General features: G+C 47.9%; 1 long non-coding RNA gene across 2 annotated transcripts; it reads left to right on the forward strand.

Annotated features, from left to right (window-relative positions):
* The first annotated feature begins 1,653 nt into the window (after positions 1 to 1,653).
* Positions 1,654 to 18,522, forward strand: LOC138725212 (uncharacterized). Of its 2 annotated transcripts, XR_011338200.1 has the most exons (5): positions 1,654 to 2,529; positions 7,440 to 7,542; positions 15,736 to 15,800; positions 16,300 to 16,406; positions 17,459 to 18,522. It is a non-coding gene; the product is annotated as an uncharacterized lncRNA (long non-coding RNA). The 2 variants fall into 2 exon arrangements; XR_011338201.1 differs by lacking the exons at positions 15,736 to 15,800; positions 16,300 to 16,406; positions 17,459 to 18,522 and adding an exon at positions 8,517 to 8,768.
* The last annotated feature ends 124 nt before the right edge of the window (positions 18,523 to 18,646 follow it).

An 18,646-nucleotide genomic window follows, 5' to 3' on the forward strand; every position in this document is an offset into this window, starting at 1 on the left:
GTCAGCTGCAGGGGAAACCCAGCGCTGCTCAGACAGGTCTCATGTATTTATTTCCTAAACACTCGCTCCTGTCTCACTGGTGGTGGTGGGATCCTGAAATCCTCTCCCTTTGAATCTCCCTTTGAATCCCTGCAGCCCCTTTGAATCTCACATTTTATCAGCCTTTCACCACCACATTTTTGAAGTGTGTTGCCATTGCCTGAAGATGGATAAGACTCCTGCGAGGATGACAGCAGCAAGGAAAACTGAATCCTGCATCCTCTCGTTTGCAATGAGCATTAAAGATCATTTGTTTAAAAGGATGTTTATCGGTAGGTAATGATAAAAGGAGCTCTCCTTCTGTATCTGGCCATCCGAGTCGCAGTCGGACTGGTTCCCGTAAATGTGAACCGACAGCTGAAGTGTGGAAAGAATAGAGAAGAAAGATGATGCATAATTTTTTTTTCCTTATCTTGCAAAACAATGATTTCACGGAAGAGAGGATTTGAGTAGAGTGCTGCCTCTTGGCACCACGTCTGTCGCTCTGGTACTTGGAAGCAAGAGTGGGTTTTGTAACAGGTACAGAGTTTTGAGGAGAGCTCTTTGAAACATGGCTCCTGCTTGACGAGTGCCTCGCATGTAGCAGGACATTTGCCTGACCTTTGTTCCTGCATCGCTGCCTCACTTCAAGGATGCTAGACACAGTTTGTAACCTTTGTGATTTGAGTAAGTGAATGGAGAGGAAGGCAACCGTGTAGTCAAACAGCAGAGTCGCTCTCAGCACCGGCGCGTTGCTAAGCTCTGAGGTAGGAAATGGAATAGTTCTGCCCTCTCATGTGCCTTCTGGGGCTCTGAAAAAAGCAATAGGAAGAGGCGTGGGATTTGGGTGTTAGGGCTAGATGGTTTTTTTTTCCTGCATGCTAGGATTTTAAGAGAACGTTGTTTAAGAAGTTTCTATGTTTTGATCTTAAACAATTCAAATTATTCCAGCAATGTGATGCAGAAGTTAGCATTAAGAAGCAGCCTTTCATCAGTGGGCATTGTTAAGCTAGATATGTGCTAGTTTAAATTTGTCCTGTAAATAAATGCTTAAACTAAGGGTGTGATGTTTGACCTGAGCCTGGGTAGCAGTTACGGTAGTAAGAATCTTGATTGTTTAGTGATAGAGTGATACTAGGATGGTACTTCAAATTATCAGTTCAGTTCACTCATGAAAAGTGCTTTTTTTTTCTTTCCCAGCTGGCTTTCAGTTACATGTCTCGAGTCTTTACATTTTGAAAAATGTGATAGTTAATTAGCACTTGAAGTTTAAAGATACCTGATGTGTGTTTATTAGCCATCCCCATTCCCCTGACCCAACAACATTTGAGTCCCTGCCCTGAGGCTTTGCATCCCATCCGTTACTTCAAAAAAATGAGGAAACATCATGACGTTCTACCACATAGATGCCTAATGAGTGTCTTTAGAGCACAGACTTTGTTTCTGAACCAAGTGCTCCTTGGATTAATTTCAGTATTAACAACAGAAACCAAAGTCCTATATGCTTGATTTATAGTATGTTAATTGTATTTTTCCTTCTCCCAATATTTTTCCTGTAGTAATTGACCGTGATATTTAACTCGGGAGGGACAGAGGGAACATATTGTTGTAGGAGGCACCGGAGGAAGGTGGCTGCAACAGGCTGCAGAGCTCATCTGCGTTGACACCTGCCACAGCAGGTTCAGTCCCACAAAGATCTGATAATCCTTCTTTATCCTGATAACAGCAGCATTTAACCGTGTTGCAGGGTTGAGGGATGAAGTGCATCGGTGCGCTCTGTTGCTGGAATTCAAAAACTTGTGGGTTTGTATTCAAAAGTGCATGTGAAGCCAGAAGAGCATTTTCTTTTTACACAATCATCCAAGGCTGGCAGCTGAGACACAGTGACCTTGGCTGCGATATGGAGATCTCCAAATGGAGCTGAGCTCTTGGCTTTCCTGTCAGAATTCCCTACAATCTCTGCTGCTAATCAGACCCCTCCAGAACACATCTTTAGAACTCGATTTTGGTGAATTTATTTAGCCTTGTGCGTGTCAGGAGTTGCACAGAGATAAATGTCAATGGACTGACGTTAAGTTGACCTTCATCCTGGAGAGCTGCTGGAGGAACGTGTCCTTGTCACTGGCAGAGAGATGCCTGTGAGCTCTGGGAGCAACAGAGCAGGGCAAAGGCAGGGGAAAAGGGTGTCTTCTCAACTCTTTGTGCCCTTTGGAGATATTGCCAGAGCTTACATGTTGAAGGTGAAGTAAAAGCTGCCATTAATTAAAATTTCTTACAGCTTCAGTGGATTAATTAAGTGGTATTTAAAGATGTTAATTTTGGCGATGTATTACCAGCATCCTGCAGGAGAAACTAGCGTGAAGTGCCATGCAAATGCTGTTTGCCAGACTCCAGAAGGAGGACTTCACATTGTGAGAAGAGGCAGAACCTTAGTGGCTTTGAAGGGGGAAGAGAGAGCCTGACCTGAGAGAGAAAGCAAGCTTACGGAGCCCCTCTGGAGAGGGACGGCAGGTACAGCACGCTGGGGAGAAGGAACGTTTGCCTGTCAATTTATAAAGGGCAGAGTTGCATGTAATAAAGAAGGAAAACAGTTTAAGTTGAGGGGATAGCATTGGTGTATGAGCAAATTTATTCCGCTGGCCCACCATGCCAAGGTTTATGTTGGAAGATGGGGAGTTTCTAGCTGTAACTGTGTTTTGGAGCAGTCTTTAGAAGTGGTACATGAGAAACTGGGAAGCTCCATCTGCCTGAGAAGCCCCTCGGATGCAGGAGAAGGGGAAGGGAAGACTCTTAGCTACCCTGAGAGCCTCTGCTGATTTGGGTTTTCTGAAGCCCATTCCATTCTAATGATATGTCCATTTCTTTGCTAAATAAATTGTAGGAGAGGGGGAAAAAGGTTAAATTCCAGCAGTCTGGGAGGTGGATGAGAAGCCATAGAAAGTGCTTCCCATGTAGAAATAGAAATGGAGAAAAAAATCCCTGCCACGGGGTCAGGTTGAATTCTGCAGTTGTGTATTAAGAGGGTTTTTTTCCATGTTACCAGTTTACCATATAGGCTCAAGTGGAAGCTACCTTCATAGAATCATAGAATCATAGAATCATAGAATCATAGAATCACCAGGTTGGAAGAGACCCACCGGATCATCGAGTCCAACCGTTCCCATCAATCACTAACCCATGTCCCTCAGCACCTCATCCATCCATCCCTTAAACCCCTCCAGGGAAGGTGACTCAACCCCCTCCCTGGGCAGCCTCTGCCAGGGACCAACAACCCTTTCTGTGAAAAATTTTTTCCTAATGTCCAGCCTAAACCTCCCCTGGCGGAGCTTGAGGACATTCCCTCTTGTCCTGTCCCCTGTCCCTTGGGAGAAGAGCCCAGCTCCCTCCTCTCCACAACCTCCTTTCAGGGAGTTGTAGAGAGCAATGAGGTCTCCCCTCAGCCTCCTCTTCTCCAGGCTAAACACCCCCAGCTCCCTCAGCCGTTCCTCTTGTTCTCCAGCCCCTTCCCCAGCTTCGTTGCTCTTCTCTGGACTCGCTCCAGAGCCTCAACACCCTTCTTGTGGTGAGGGGCCCAGAACTGAACACAGGATTCGAGGAGCGGTCTCCCCAGTGCCGAGTCCAGAGGGAGAAGAACCTCCCTGGACCTGCTGGTCACGCCGTTTCTGATCCAAGCCAAGATGCCATTGGCCTTCTTGGCCACCTGGGCCACTGCTGGCTCATGTTCAGTCGCTGTCAACCAACACCCCCAGGTCCCTCTCCTCCAGGCAGTTTCCAGCCAGACTTCTCCTAGTCTGTAGCTGCTCAGGGTTGTTGTGCCCCAAGTGCAGGACCCGGCATGTGGCCTTGTTATACCTCATCCCATTGGACTCTGCCCAGCGGTCCAGCCTGTTCAGATCCCTTTGTAGAGCCTCCCTACCCTCCAGCAGATCAACACTTCCACCCAGCTTAGTGTCATCCACAAACTTGCTAAGGGTGCAATGCTTCCCTCCCATTCCTCTTCTCTCAAGCGCTTTTTGCCCAATTTTCTTGGCAACAGAACTTCAGTCACAGGTTTGTAGCCTTCATCTGGCCTCATACCTGTTAGCAGTTAGCTTCTTTGATAGAATTTTAATGAATTCTGTGTTTTTACAAAAGCATTTAGATGCTTCAGCAGAAAAGCAAGAGTCAAAGCCCCTCTGGCACTCAGCCTGTCCAGATGAGAGCTTATAACTACCACTAGCAACATTTAATCCCTTTTGCCCACTTCTGAAGTCAGAGCTGAGCATATTCCTCATTTTTTCCCACCCAGCCAGCATCCAGCCGGGAAAACAATTCCCCCTCCCCATGCACAAGACACTGTCTATATTGAGATCTGAATTTTCCAAGGGAGTGGATGTGATCCTGACATCTGGATGTAATCCAGACTCAAATTCCAGGCTTAGATTTTAGAACTTCTACCTCCGGTCCTGAGACCGGCAGTTCTTAAAGGGAACTTAGTTTACCTTTTAAGGCAAAATTCGAGGGTTGTGATAGTAGCTGCATAGTGAGAATTCTTTCCATGCTGAATTTCTTTAGCAGATTTCCCTCATTGGGATCCTGTGTCGTCTTTACGTGACAAAACAGGAAATCTCATTTCTCTCTGGGACCCTCTGTTCGGCAGAAGACTCGAACAAGCTGGAAGAGCTGCTGAAAGCTGAAGTGTGTGTTGCAGAGCGATGAAAGAGCATCCCTATTTCACAGACACAGGCCAGGCAAGCTTCTTACTCCCTCTCATACAAACACGCTCCCCAACATAATAGATGTCTTGTAAAACTGATGAACTGTTGGGTTAGGACACTTTTGCTCATCAGCCGGACCCCGGTGCTGCCCATTGATGCAGCGGATTTTGGTCACGTGGCAAAGTCCCATTACAGGGGCAAGACTGATGCTTGGTTGGGCCAGAAGAAGCTGTTACCACCCTCACCCAAGGTACCAGCCCTTCTGCTGAAGGGCACCACTCCCACACCAGGGCTGCTGCGCTCTGCAACCCGTCTGATCAACACATCCAGCAGTCATTTATCTTAATTCCAGAATATCTCCCTGGCATCCCTCCGGTTGCTTCAGGTGTGGAAAATGACACAAGAGTCTCTCTTTCTCTTGCATCCTCGAGTTTGTCTCGCTTTGTGCAGCACATGGCTGGAAATGATACATGACTCCTTCCAGCTACTGGGAGCTTTGCCGTGCTTGCGATGATTTGCATTCGCACCCTTGTTTTTTCCTCTCCCATTTTTCCTCCTTCTCTTAGAAAGAAGCAGCAGATTCCAACCAGTATATTTAGTTAGGATTATTGCTGGCCTTCAGCTTGTCATTTTTCTTGCATATCTCAGCCCTCATTTCTCCTCATAAGCAGTACTATTTCCTGCAGGTGTCCATGCTACCTTTCTTTTCCAAATAAGCTTGCTTGTTCAGCCTGGAAATAGGGATAAAGGCATCCTGTGAAGTCCTAATAATCTCTGATCTCTTTTGGGTGGGTAGGAATAATGGGATTTTAAAAGGCTGTCACCTTAAAATGTCTGTTGTAGGTATAATACAGCTATGGGCAGGGCGAGCTGTTGAGGTTTGTTTCAGCGAAGGCTTATTTTTCTCTTATGCATCTGGTATTTTAATTTTTTTTTCTGCAATGATTGATATTTCAGTGAAGTAAGGAGAAAGATAAGCGCTTCAGAATGAAATACCTGCTGATAACATGAGAAAGTGGGTGAAAATTCCCTTTCTAACTAGACGCAAGCTGGGAATTCCTTTGTGGATGTTATTCCATGAATGAATACCTGATGAGGGAACGGGACTCTTCTCTAACCTGAGTGCCTTTTCTTCTTACGCAGCTATTCTGTAGCATTCAATATTGCTGGTCTTGAGACAGTCTTAAGAACTGTCTTGGAGAAGGCAAGCAATAAAGAGGGAAGGGTAAAGCAGTTTTGATATTTTATTGTTTCCATCAATGGTCAGGGAAACTTTATAGTTAAAGAATTAGTTGTTACGGTTAATATCAGTTGTTGTAGTTGTAGAGTCAATTAGAATTAATTCCTTGAAAGAAAGGTTGAGAGGACAGTGGCCAAGCAGTAGAGCAGAAGGATGCCTCACATCTAAAAGGAGATGTTCCAGACACGAAAATAGCATGGAAATGTGTGGCGACAGGGGGTATGAAACACCACAGGGCCAAACTCCTCCTGTGAGTGGGAGGATTGTGTATAACACCACGGCGTCTGTGCCACAGCAGAAAGCTGTAGGGATGAGCTACAGCTGCCTTGGTGTCCAGCTCCTTCCTCTTCGAATCTTTCCATCTCCCGGAGGATGTGTTGGCGCGTTCTGCCCGTGGGGGTTGCTGTGCTGTTTTGCAATAGCTCTTGTTGCCTAATCTTTGAGGTGCAAAATGTGTTACTCCTCTTTGTGCTCTGAAGATCATAGATAAAGTTAGAGGGTGGTGATGAGGTATTAAAATGAGAAGAGTGTCAGCAATAACGACGAAGTGGCCAGTGCTGAAATATCGAGGGAGGAAATTAGCACATTATTATCTCCAGATCTGAACTTGGGAGCTGCAGACTAGAGAAAGTCTGACATATTCAGGCTATTTGAGAATATGAGGCTTCCATTCCTTGTTTGCCTCTGTACTGAACTCTTCAAAAAAGCTGGCAGGTTCTCTGTTTGCACTGTCTTACAGCCTAAGCTACGCAAAGCTCTGGCCTCTGCTTTTGAGGCTCTCCTGGGCCACTCTGCCTGCCAAGCAGCCCAGGCGGTACCAGGAGTGCAAGGGAGGTTTCTTGGGGTCCTGTGACCCTGCTGGCAGCCTTCTCTGCATGTGGTTTATCTGAGCTGGTGGTTTTGCAGCCGCTTTGAACACCATTCCAGCTGAGATCGGTGGGGCTACTGGCCTCAAAGGAGTGAGTTTTAATGCCTCTGCTGAGCAAGCCTAGTCTTGTCAAGTGTTGGTCTGGGGTGGTGGTAATGGTTGGAAAATGCGTTCTTGTATCTTCAGGAGATGTGGTAAAGTTCCTGCAGTCTCCAGTGTCTTCTTTTCAGCAATCCCTCCACTTAATCAAGCGAGATGCATGTGCCTCCTCTTGGATGTGCACATTGTCCCAGCCCTGAGCAAAGAGGAGAAAAGCTGGTTCTAGGAGATGTCCTAGAAAGGGATGGAAGTGCTAACATTGTGTAAGAAAAGTTGGAAGGGACCAGCTGAGAAATCAAGACTGAAATGGTAAAAGTACAAAGCTGGGGTTAAGTCATTCTCTACACTGCTGAGCCTGGTTTCTCGTGTCAAATTGATGGTAAGAGCAAACTGAGGGAGAGGAGGGGGTTTAGCATTAAAGATGGATCATGTGAGGGACCCGTGTGATGTGGTTTTATGTACAGTTCTGCTAATCTTCTGGACCTTTTACAAACATTAGAACATCTTGTCTCTTCAGACTTTGAAGTTGCAGCATTGTCAAGGTTTAGTCCTGGCCTGGCCTGATTGGCAGCAGAACGTGAGCAGTTGTGATCCCAATCCCTGCCTCCATCAGGGAAAAGGTAAGGAGAGAAAGACTGCTGGGCTGGAACAGCTTTAATGAAGCAAGAATAATAATTACAGGGAAAACAGTGTTAACAAGAAAATAATAAAATCTATATAAATCTATATAAATATACAAATCCCAGACCTCAGTGTTAGGACAGGAGAGCTCTCCTCTTAGCACAGATAAAGGCTGGTTGATCACCTAGGGAGAAAGTGTTGAGCCATGGGAGAAGGTGCTGTGGAGGGGTGGTGGCTCTGCATGGAGAGGTGACCTGGGGTGAAGGTGACTGATTCTCTTCAGGCATCAGTAGCACCAGCAAACTTTCAGAATGACTCCGCTGCTCAAAGCTGCTGCTGGGATGCTCAGGTTTAAGCAGCCAGTGAACTGTTTCCCCTGAAGCCCTGACGACAGTTTTGGTTTTCTGTTGTTTGGCACATAGGAGGCTGCAAACACAGCACAGCTTGTATGTATTATTTCAGTGTTTAACACATAAAGGGGTGGTTGGCTTGCCTCGCACTGTTTTCCAGCCCATTTGCTACTTAAAGGTTAACTCTTCTGCCTGTGATGGAGTGTGCTGAGCAATCTCTCTGTCTGGGTGGGTAGGAGCAGGGCTTTTTTGCCAACCAGCATCTTGTGAGGTGACAATACCTAGGAAGAGGCAGTTTTGCTTGTGTTGGTGTCACACTGGGCAACCAACGCTTCCTGGGCCAGGCTGTAAGATAGGATTCATTCATCCTATCCCACCTGCAGCAGGAATGAGACCTTGTAGTGGGGGCGGGGGGTACCTGGTGGGGAGCAGCCACCACCGTAGCCATCAAACAGGAGCCAATAAATCTAATGGATGAAGGTGGACCACCTCTCTGGATCCTTGTGCTGAAATCCAGGAGGGTCTTCGGGGCTTGTGTAGCACCTTGGATTGCACTTTGGCTGGAGGAGGGAGAGAGGAGTCTGTTGCCTGGCACAGCAAATGAGTCTGCTTGTCTTCCACAGGTGGCTGGAAAGGGACAAGCTCTGGGGTTCCCCCTGTGAGCCTTTGAGACCAAAGATTGCTCCATGCTACCTGTGCTCTCTGTACACCTGTCTCAGAAAGGCAGTAACCTTTCCTGTGGTTGCTTCAGTTTGGTTCCCAAAACTGTGTGTCTCCTCTAAGGCAAAAACCCTGTCAAGGTGTATTTACCATGAAGGATGGTGAGATTTTAAGTGAGTCATTGAAATTTAAAGCTGTCATTATAAGAGCAAATAAACTAGAGTTGTTTACTAAGCTTCTGTGTTAATTAGAAGAAATGATTTCCATATATCCTTCCCAAATCCCTTGCGCTGTCTCTTGGGCTTGATAGCCAGTGACCTAGTTTCCATGGAGTGACTTCTCAGCAGTGCGGTCCCTCACCCAGCTTCACTTGGATGAGGGAGAACAATGCACGTGTATGGTGATGGTGTGTGTGCCCGGAGTTTGATTGCTCTGCTATTCAAAGTTTCTTTGGGTAGAAATACTGTTTTATGTTTATTTGGCAGCTTTTCTCCGTGCTACTTGTCCTGGTTTAATTGTATGGAGTCATGTGTGTCCCCTGGCGTGTTGTCAGCTGTGCATGTTGCTGAATACAAAGCCTTTGGGGTGGTAGTGAGCACAAGGGACACCTTAATAAGGGTCCCTAGAAACATGACTTTACTACAAAGCTGCCTCCATCTCCCAGCAATTGTCAGATTAGGGCTTATTAGCTACATATACAGGGGACAGGACAAGAGGGAATTGCCTCAAGCTCCGCCAGGGGAGGTTTAGGCTGAATATGAGGAAAAATTTTTCACAGAAAGGGTGATTGGTCCCTGGCAGAGGCTGCCCAGGGAGGGGGTTGAGTCCCCTTCCCTGGAGGGGTTTAAGGGATGGGTGGGCGAGGTGCTGAGGGACATGGGTTAGTGATTGATGGGAATGGTTGGACTCAATGATCCAGTGGGTCTCTTCCAACCTGGTGATTCGGTGATTCTGTGATATCCCTCCTCTGAAAACAGCTATTCGTAATGCTTCTGCTCTGTGCTGAGTCCTCAGAAGCCCTGCTAGGTTTTGCTGTCTTCGCTAATGGTGGCTGCTTTTTAATTGCACAGGTAGTAGAAGTGGGGCTTGAAAACTCGAGCAACGTTATCTCAGCTTATCTCCCTGTCACCGGTGGGTTTAAGCAGATCAAGACATTCATAGGGATCACGTCGCTTTAGGAGCTAGGGCACAGCACATGCACCTGGACTGTTCTCCTAGGTGTCAGAGACCTTGCCCTTAGCTGGTCCGTGCCACCTCGCTGCCAGACGGGCTCTCCCTCCACTGTCATGGTCAGGGACAGGTCTTTCTGCCAAGTGAACAGCCTGGCCCTGCCAGCGCGTGGCCTCTCGGAACTTCAGCTGCAGCGTCAGGCCCTTTTCTCCACTGGCCTTGATGCCCCTTTGCAGCACCCGTGTCTCAGGGCTGTTAACGGAACCCTCTCTGCAAGCTGAGGCAGCACACGTGGAGAAGCTGGTGTCTCTGAGCTTGTCCCAGAGGAGGCAGGGAGCAAAGTAGCTTGGGATAGCACACCTTGGCACAGAAGGGTGCCGGGGAGAAGAGTAGTATTGTGGGTGAAGCAAGTGCAGGGAGCTGGGGCTCAGCCATCCAGCAGGATTTGGTAGCGCTCCTCTGCTGGAACCCCGTGTGTGCCTGCCCCTGGGCTGGTTTTGATCCCATCTCTGCTGTTTCATGGTTTATGCTGGTGTGGTTTGAGCAGTGGTGAGTGAACGGGCTCCAGGCTGCTTGGAGGAGATGGGGAGAGCCTGGTGCATCTCCTGGCTAAGAACCCGTCAGAGAGCAGGCTGGGCAAAGCAGGTGCTGCTGCAGAGTGGGGTTTTGTCCCCAAACCTCTGGGGTCTAGGTTGGCCTCTAGCATTACCCCTGGCCTGCTTGGGAGCTTAATGAGCAGCCTTATTGGTCATGTTGCCCATGGCAGGTGGGGGTTTCTTCAGGATTAATTAAGGATCATAACTGTGACCCAGTTACCAGACTTGCACTATTGTTACTGGAGCTCTCTGAGCTGTTTGAAAGAGCCTCTTACTCTTGTCTGCTCTGGTTACTCGCTCCATATATCCTTCTGGGGCTGACTCTGAACCCCAGGCAGGATCACGTTACATCCATTTCTCTAATTGATTTTTGCCTTCCCCTCACCTGGATGCTTCCTGCTTGCAGCACACCGGTTGCTCTGGGGATTAGGTGTGCTGGCCTACATCTTCTGCAGTGCTGGGAGGCAGGGGCTGAAGGTGGGGATGCTCCAGTTCTGGGCTGCCATGCCTTAAACTGTACTGATGCTGAGGGGATAGCCCAGGGTATCTCTTCTCTGAGCTATTCAAATCCTTCTCATTTCCAGTTTGTACTTCACTGTAGCCTTTAGGAATGCTTCACATAAAGGCGCGGGAATGACTACAGTAAATTAAGTTCAGGCTCTTCTAACCTGGCTTCTTGCTTGTCATATTGTCAGGCAGGGCACTGTTCCATCTGGAAACGATTCAGTCTTTTTATCTGGGGTCTGCAAACCTGCTACCACCAGACTCTTCCTTCAGCTAGGGAGGGATTGTACTGTGTGGATCATCTTGGGGACCCATCGCCTTCACATCTCCCTGCTCTCTCCTTCCCTCCCTTTCCTGCCTGTTTGATGAGAGCTCGCCTTGCCCAGTGGATTGAACCTCACGTTGTTGGGCCATTGCACGGGCTCACAGCCTTGTGCACGGTGGCTGCACGTGGCACGTTTACCATTCACGTGAGGAGCGTTTATGTTCCTGAAGCTCCTCTTGATCCCCCACGGAACTGGTCCTTAACAAGCCTGATGTATTGCCCAGGGTCCAATCACGTCCCTGCTGGGATCCCAGCAGCTCCTGCTGCTTTCAGACAAGAAGAGCATGAAGGAGGCTGTTGAGTGCGACCCCTGGGAAACAGTGCTTCACTTTGTCCTGGGAAGCATGCACGCTGCGGGAACTGCTTGGCTTTTCTCCTCTGCCTTAGAAAAAAAAAATCTCTGGTGTTCCAGTGACCTGCTTATTATGTAGGTCATCAGCAGCTGAAAGGAAAAAACAGTTTCGAAAGTAGGAGAAATCTAGTAGGGCTCCTCCGCTGAGCAGCTTCTTCTGGAAGAGCAGGGAAAGTTGCCCTGGGGAGGTGGCAGGTAGCGTGGCTGGTTCCTCTTCCACTCACGGGGGCAGAGCAGCTGGAGAGGGGAGACTCTGCACCTGGAGGGGTGTGTGGCACCCTGAAAGCAAGCAGATCCAATCCACTCTGCATTAAGATCCACAATAGGAACTCAAGGGCTCAGGGGTTGTTTGCCTTTTAATGACTTTCTTAGGCTTGATTTTGGTAATTAGGAGGTTGTTTCTGCAGGTCTCCGCTGTGCAGAGACATGACCAAGGTGAGATCTGAGCTATATGTGCTGGAGGAGCAGTTGCTGCTGGGAGACAGGACTGTCCTACCAGGGGTGGAAAGGGGACATGGAATAAGCAAACGCTTCTGGTTGCCAAAAGTAAAACTTGCACCCAAACCAAATTCAACTCGGTGTCATTCCAGTGCCGTTACCCTGGGGTGGCCTCACTTTGCTCTTACACCTTGCAATACCCACTGAGAAAAGAGAAAGCTCTAGTGTAAACTCCTGATTGTAACCTAGGCAAGGGACAAATTGCTCTGTGAACAACAGGTTTGGTGATATCTGACGTCACTCATACTTGCCTCTGATGCAGTAATCCTCATCGTCCCTCACCATCCTTGCTTCTCTCCCAAATCCCCTAAATACCAACTGACCTGGAGGCTACCTACTGTTCATTTCTGAAGGACTGCTGATCCCTCTCCGAAACTGCTGGTCTTGTGCAAGTCAGAGCTTGGTGGCTTCCCAGGGCAAGGCCTGTTTGTAACATATCAGCCGCCCAACCCAAAGGTGAGCAGTCCTTCTCTCATCATGCCATGGTGGTCTAGAGAGAAGCCAATGTAGGACGCAATCCAGCAATGAAATCTTGAACAGAATGATGTATTTTCCACCTACAGTCAGAAGAAGACGTCTCCCCTGCTTTGTGCACCCCTGCAGAGCAGAGCATTAAGCAAGCAGGCACGTATCTTAGCTGCAGGCACTGCCAGCGCACCGCAGACGGCGTGGAAGTCTTACTCAAGATGTGGGATTAGGGTAAATTCCTAGCGTGAGATTTTCCAAGTTAGACAGGGAACGGGTGTCACGTTTGCTTGGTGGGTCCTTGCACAATGAGGCCACTGTGTGCTGTGGACAGCAGAGAGCCGGAGCTGTCACGTACTCGTGGTGAGAATGTTGACGATCGCCTGTTATCTTCGCCTGGTGGGAGGGTTTGATTAGAAACTGTCTCATAAACGTGTGGTTATTGAATGAGTTGCTCCTTCATTGTGTATGAGCTGTCTCAATAGACGTGCCAAGTGCATCTGTCCTGGGCGGGCACGCGGCTGGGCTAGAGCAAAGCAGATGAGCTCCCCTCATCACAAGCTTTTTCTCATCAAGCTTTTTCTGACTTGCTCCCTGCAGGGAGCAATTCTCCCAGCAATATTAAACGTAGCAACAGGAGCGTGTCAAGCACATCTTGTCAAGGCTGGCCTATTTTTTCTCTTTTTGGTTTTAAAATAAATCAAATCCACTGTGTCGCAGGGCAGAGCACTGTTGTCAGCAACAAATAGCTCCCCAGGAATGGTATGTATTGTGTGGTAGCTGGGAAGAACCTCCTGTTCCCAACATCTCCAGCCTGTGGGGGCTTGTTCCATGAAATCGTGGAACTTAACTAAAGGATGATTTGGCTGTGAAAAACTAATTTTAACCACTGATTAACTGAGTTTAATTATGTGTGTCTCATTGTCTTCTTAAGTTGGTGAGGCTGTAAATTTAGTGAGACAGAGCATCTAACTCAAGTTTTTAAGTGGGAAGCAAGGCAGTCTGGTGTGGTTATGAACAGTGGGACTTTCCCAATGGAGTAGCGGGTGTTATTGTTCAGAAATAAACCAGTCCCGAGGTATGGGAGGGCAGGGTGAGACTGGAGGCAGGCTGGCTGGGCTTCTTGCACTTCTTTGGGAAGTGTTTGGTGTTGCTCTGGACAAGAGATGAGGTTAGGCAGCTCTTGGGCTCGACTTCTTGAGATGGAGGTGTCAGCAACACTCTGCTTAGCCTGCGGCTCTGCATGGGTTTCTGTTGCAAGAGCACATCTCTCATTTGCTCAATTTTGCTCAGCTCTTCTGGAGATAAGTCTTGATATTGTTTAACGCAGGTTTTCAGCCAAACCACAGGAGAAGAACTTAACATTTACTGTAGCCTCGGATGTTGCTGAACTACTGCGGGTAGTGGAAGAGCTGTACTGGAACATGGAGAGTCTCTGAAGTAAACACCAGCCTGGGTCTCGAATAGTAATTAGGGCTGCTAGCGAGTAGCTGTCCCACAAGTTATGTGTCTTGCAAGCTTCAGTTGTCCTATGAATGAAACAACTTTATTTGAATTAATCTCAAAATAGGGAGTGCTTGAAGGACTAAAACACCTTGGCTGTTGGCGGAGTTTGCTGCAACCTGGGGTTGCTCCTTCCTGCAAGCCCCTCACCCTGTGGCTGCTCAGGTCCTGGCTTCCTCTTCTGGGGTGGAGCAGTAGTCCAAACCTAGACCTGGGTTGCCCAGGGTGGGAGTGAGGAGCACAGCTGGGCCCTACTGGGAAAGAGAGGAAGGACATGGAGATGACTGTGCAGCTCCGGATGCACGTTGAGGGAGGTGAGGATGCAGGGTGAGCCACTGGAAGCTCAAACTGGTGGTCTCACTATGGCCCTGTTCTTCTTTCTGCAGCATGCAAGAAGATCCTAGCAGCTTCTGTCCCTGTCCCCACACTCTCTTTTGCTCACACGGTATGTTCAGATAGTGTGGGAAGATACCCTCTGCACCAAGCCCTCATCAAGAAGAATGAAGTGGCTTAATTACAACCAGACAAAGCCTTCAGGATCACAGCTTCCAGTAAGCCACTGACATCTCTGGTTGCTCAGCTCAGTGTGGCCACTGCAGCTTGGAGTAGGACCATGTGGAGAACTGGCTCTACAGCTGTCTGGTGCTGGGTGAGATCGTGGTGGAGGGACAAGAAAAGAGACCAGTGTCCCAGCATGAATCAGCCATCCATTTACGTGGTACTGCTTCTGCAGTGGTACCAGGCGGTCCTGCAGGGTGATGGGCTGCAAGGATAAAGGACTGACTCTCCTCTTGTGACAGGAGGGTTCATGCTAGGCAGTTGTGGCCACTGTTTGTGAGAGAACAAGACTCCAGATTCGGAATGAAGTGCTTCTCTTCTGTCTGGGCACTCAGAGCTGAAGATCAGGAGCTAGATCATGACTGTTCAAACTTCTTGCTTTGGAGGCTCAGTTTGTAGCTCTGGGAATGGAGGAGATGAGGCTACAAACAAGAATTTTCTGATTTGATGCCTTTTCAGATTTACTATTGCAATTCTCTTGCCTCCTGAAGGATTTTTGCTAGGCTGTTATATGAATCACTATTTGCCTCCTTTTCCATCGGTTTTAAGCTGAGTTTCATGATGGCAAATGGTTGTGCTGTGGTTGTGCTGACTGCCTGCCAGCAGCTTTGAATTTGGTGGCCATGCTTGAGTTCAATGAAAAGCTCAAAGAACAGTAAAGCTTTTACAGGTCCCTAAGGGATCTCTGAAACCTCACAGCCATGGACAGAGACCTTACAACACACTGACCGAGGAAGAGGCTGTACCAGACTTGAACCACAGCAGCCATGATTAAAACAAAAACCATGCAGAAACTAATTATTCAAAGATAATTAGTTCCATAGAATCATAGAATGGTTTGGGTTGTTAGGGACCATAAAGCCCATCCAGTTCCACCCCCTGCCATGGGCAGGGACATCTCCCACTGGAACAGGCTGCTCAAAGCCCCATCCAGCCTGGCCTTGAACACCTCCAGGGATGGGGCATCCATGACTTCTCTGGGCAAACTGGGCCAGCACCTCACCACCCTCATCATGAACAATTTCTTCATAATGTCTAATCTAAATTTTCCCCCATATCGATTTAAAGCCATTTCCCCACATTCTATCACTCCAGGCTCTTGGAAAAAGCCCCTCCCCAGCTTTCCCAGGGCCCCTTTCAGTACTGGAAGCTGTTCTAAGATCTCCCCAAAGCCTTCTCTTCTCCAGAGGTCTGCTGTTCTCTTCCCTCAGGTCTGCTGCTGATGGAGCTCCTTGCGTGGCCGAGGAAACAAAGTTGTTCGCAAGTCAGAAACCAAGTAAGTGGAAAAAATTCCTGGATTGCCCGCAACTGTTTGTCAGCAGTGTAAGTCCAACAAAGGTTAAACCCTAATTTCTGTCTAGTACCTTCTGACTTGTTTTCACTTGCCCACTGCTAATTCAGCAGACGTCTCTGGAGGGTGGGACGGCGTGCACAGTGCAGGGGGAAGAGGTGCTTTTGGCTGAGGATATAGTGTGAACGTCCACCTTTGTGGGATGCCCTGCAAGCCCAGGGCTGCTGTTACCTGTGTGTCTGAATGCCACTGAGCTGCTGCGGGACTCTGCCTCGTGCTCCTCGCAACAAGCACGGGTGGGAGGATTTGGCCATGGCATCCAGGATTGCTCCCCCTCTGGAGTTGCCCTGCTGCTCAGTCAGTCCCATTACGTACAACAGTATTTTTGGATAAATGAGAAGGTGATGACTTAACCTGTGTTATAACCCCTGGCCTGGGTTTCTGCAAGCCTGTAAATTATGAGTCAGTGTTTGTTTATTTACAGAATGCACGCAAGCGATATCAATACAGAGCAGCGCAGTTGTGGACTGTATGGTGTTTGGACATCGGGCTGTGTTCGCAGAGCAAAAGCAGAGCAGTTGCACAATCTGTGTGAGTAGTCACCCACACCTACGAACACCAGGCAGGCATCTCTGTTCGTCAGCCTGACTGATTGCTTTGGCCCAATGACCTGACTCTCTGCTGGTTGCTCTTACTGTGTAAGGGATTTGATTTTCCTGCTGCACAGGTGGTTTGGTGTGTGTGGGCTTTGTCAAGTTGCTAGACCATGCCCAGAGGAGGGAAACGAAGCTGGGGAAGGGTCTGCAGCACAGGGGTTATGAGGAGTGGCTGAGGGAACTGGGATTGTTTAGCTTGGAGAAGAGGAGACTGATGGGAGACCTCATCGCTCTCTACAACTACCTGAAAGGAGGGTCTGGTGAGGTGGGTGCTGGTCTCCTCTCCCAACCAACAAGTAAGTGATAGGACAAGAGGAATTGGCCTCAAGCTGTGCCAGGGGACATTTAGATTGGATATTAGGAAAACTTCTTTACTGAGAGAGTGGTGAAGCACTGATAGATGCTGCTCAGGGCAGTGATGGAGTCTCCATCCCTGGAGGGGTTCAAAAAGTGTGTAAATGTGGCACTTTGGGACATGGTTTATCAGGCACGGTGGTGTTGGACTGGATGATCCTAGAGGTCTTTTCCAACCTTAATGATTCTATGATTCTATCTTTCCACCTCCTCTACTGCATAAAAGCATTAGGTCAGTAGCTGTAAGAGCATCACATCTGCACCACAGTATTTCACTTGGGCAGGGGTTGTATAAAAGATATGTTTAGCTTATAACAATTTAATGAGCTTACTAGTGATTTCTTTGTATGCTGGAGCCTCCTCTCTCCAGTCGAAGGCCAGAGAAACCATTGTGAGTGCTCATACCAGAGCAGCAACCATGGCTCTGCTCAGGGGCAGTTTTTGGTGCTGTGCCCCACGGACAAGGATATTCACCTATGCAGGAGCTTGTGGTGTGGTTGGCACCAGGAATCTTTAGCTTATATTATCTGGAGGCGAGATGAGGGTACATCTTTATAGCAGCAAGGAATTGTTCTAGTAACTGTGTAAGAAAACTGTATGAATTAATTGCAATAAAATGCTTTTGCTGTTTAGTTGAAGTTGTAAGAACAAGGCAGCCCACTCCAGAGATGTGGCAGAAAATCTGCTCTAGCATCGTCCTGAGCTAAGATAACAGACATCAGGTAGGTGCAAGGAGATGTTGGGCGAGCACAAGGGAGTTGAGAGTATTTATTTATAATTAATGTAAATAAGATGTGATGGAAGATTCTCGTACTCTTCTTCTTTGGGTCATTTTTATCCATGACACCAATGATTGCAACATCGGTGTGACTAATCCCATGCATGGGATTTATCTAAGACATCTGTTTCATCCAAGTTTTCAAATCCGACTGTTTGTTTGCGCAATATGTTGTAAGACTTTACAAACAAGAAGCAGAGCAGCCCTTTGTGGAGGTGTCTGCTCTCTGTGGAGGTGGTGGCCTGTCTTCTGCTCAGGCTCACAAAAGACAGAAGGAAGAACTTAATGCATGAGCCTCTTTGTGAAACAAGCTTGTCCGATCCCACACCACCAGGGGAGGAGGCTTTGTTTTGTGCAAAAAATAAAGTTCAGTCTTGAATATTTGAGCCTTGGCTGACTGTGACAAGCAAATCAGACCAAGCATCCATCCAGGTAGCGGCAGACACTAAGGGAAGATGCTGGTGGGCACCATCCTCCTGGCAATCCCCTCAGCCAGAGGATACAGCCCAGGACATAAACGTGCTGAACCCACCTGCCCTGATCTGCCTAACCCTTTTATGAACTGGCTTGGTTTAGATCCAGAACCTGGCAATGAGTTAGACAGTTCTGTATCATTTGGAAATGAACTTCCTTCAAAGTAATCAGTGTTGTGTATTCAATGTCTGCTGCGTTTTCCTGCCCTCGAAGCTCTAGGATAGCATATCACGCTGTCATAAAACTTGCTGGTTTTACAGCTCACGGTTTGAAAGGCATAAGGTTTCATTTTGGCCAAGTATCCTGTAATGTCAACAGCTTGCATTGCTGACTTCTTTTGTCATGGTCTAAGTATTTATGGCAACTATGTAATGCTGGAGGGTTCTTTTCCCTGAAGGTCAGGACAGTTGCAGAAGAAATGGTCTGTCCCTCCCTGTGCCTCTTGCTGTACCTCTGCAATTTCTAGTAAACGTTTGCTGATTAGAAAAATTACCATTGGAGTAATGTGACAGAACTAAGTGCTGCCAGCCCTAATTATTCAAGACTTAGTGGGGTCTTTTCCCTCTGCC

Source organism: Phaenicophaeus curvirostris, chromosome 11 (genome assembly GCF_032191515.1).
Source record: "Phaenicophaeus curvirostris isolate KB17595 chromosome 11, BPBGC_Pcur_1.0, whole genome shotgun sequence".
NCBI classification, from domain to species: domain Eukaryota; kingdom Metazoa; phylum Chordata; class Aves; order Cuculiformes; family Cuculidae; genus Phaenicophaeus; species Phaenicophaeus curvirostris.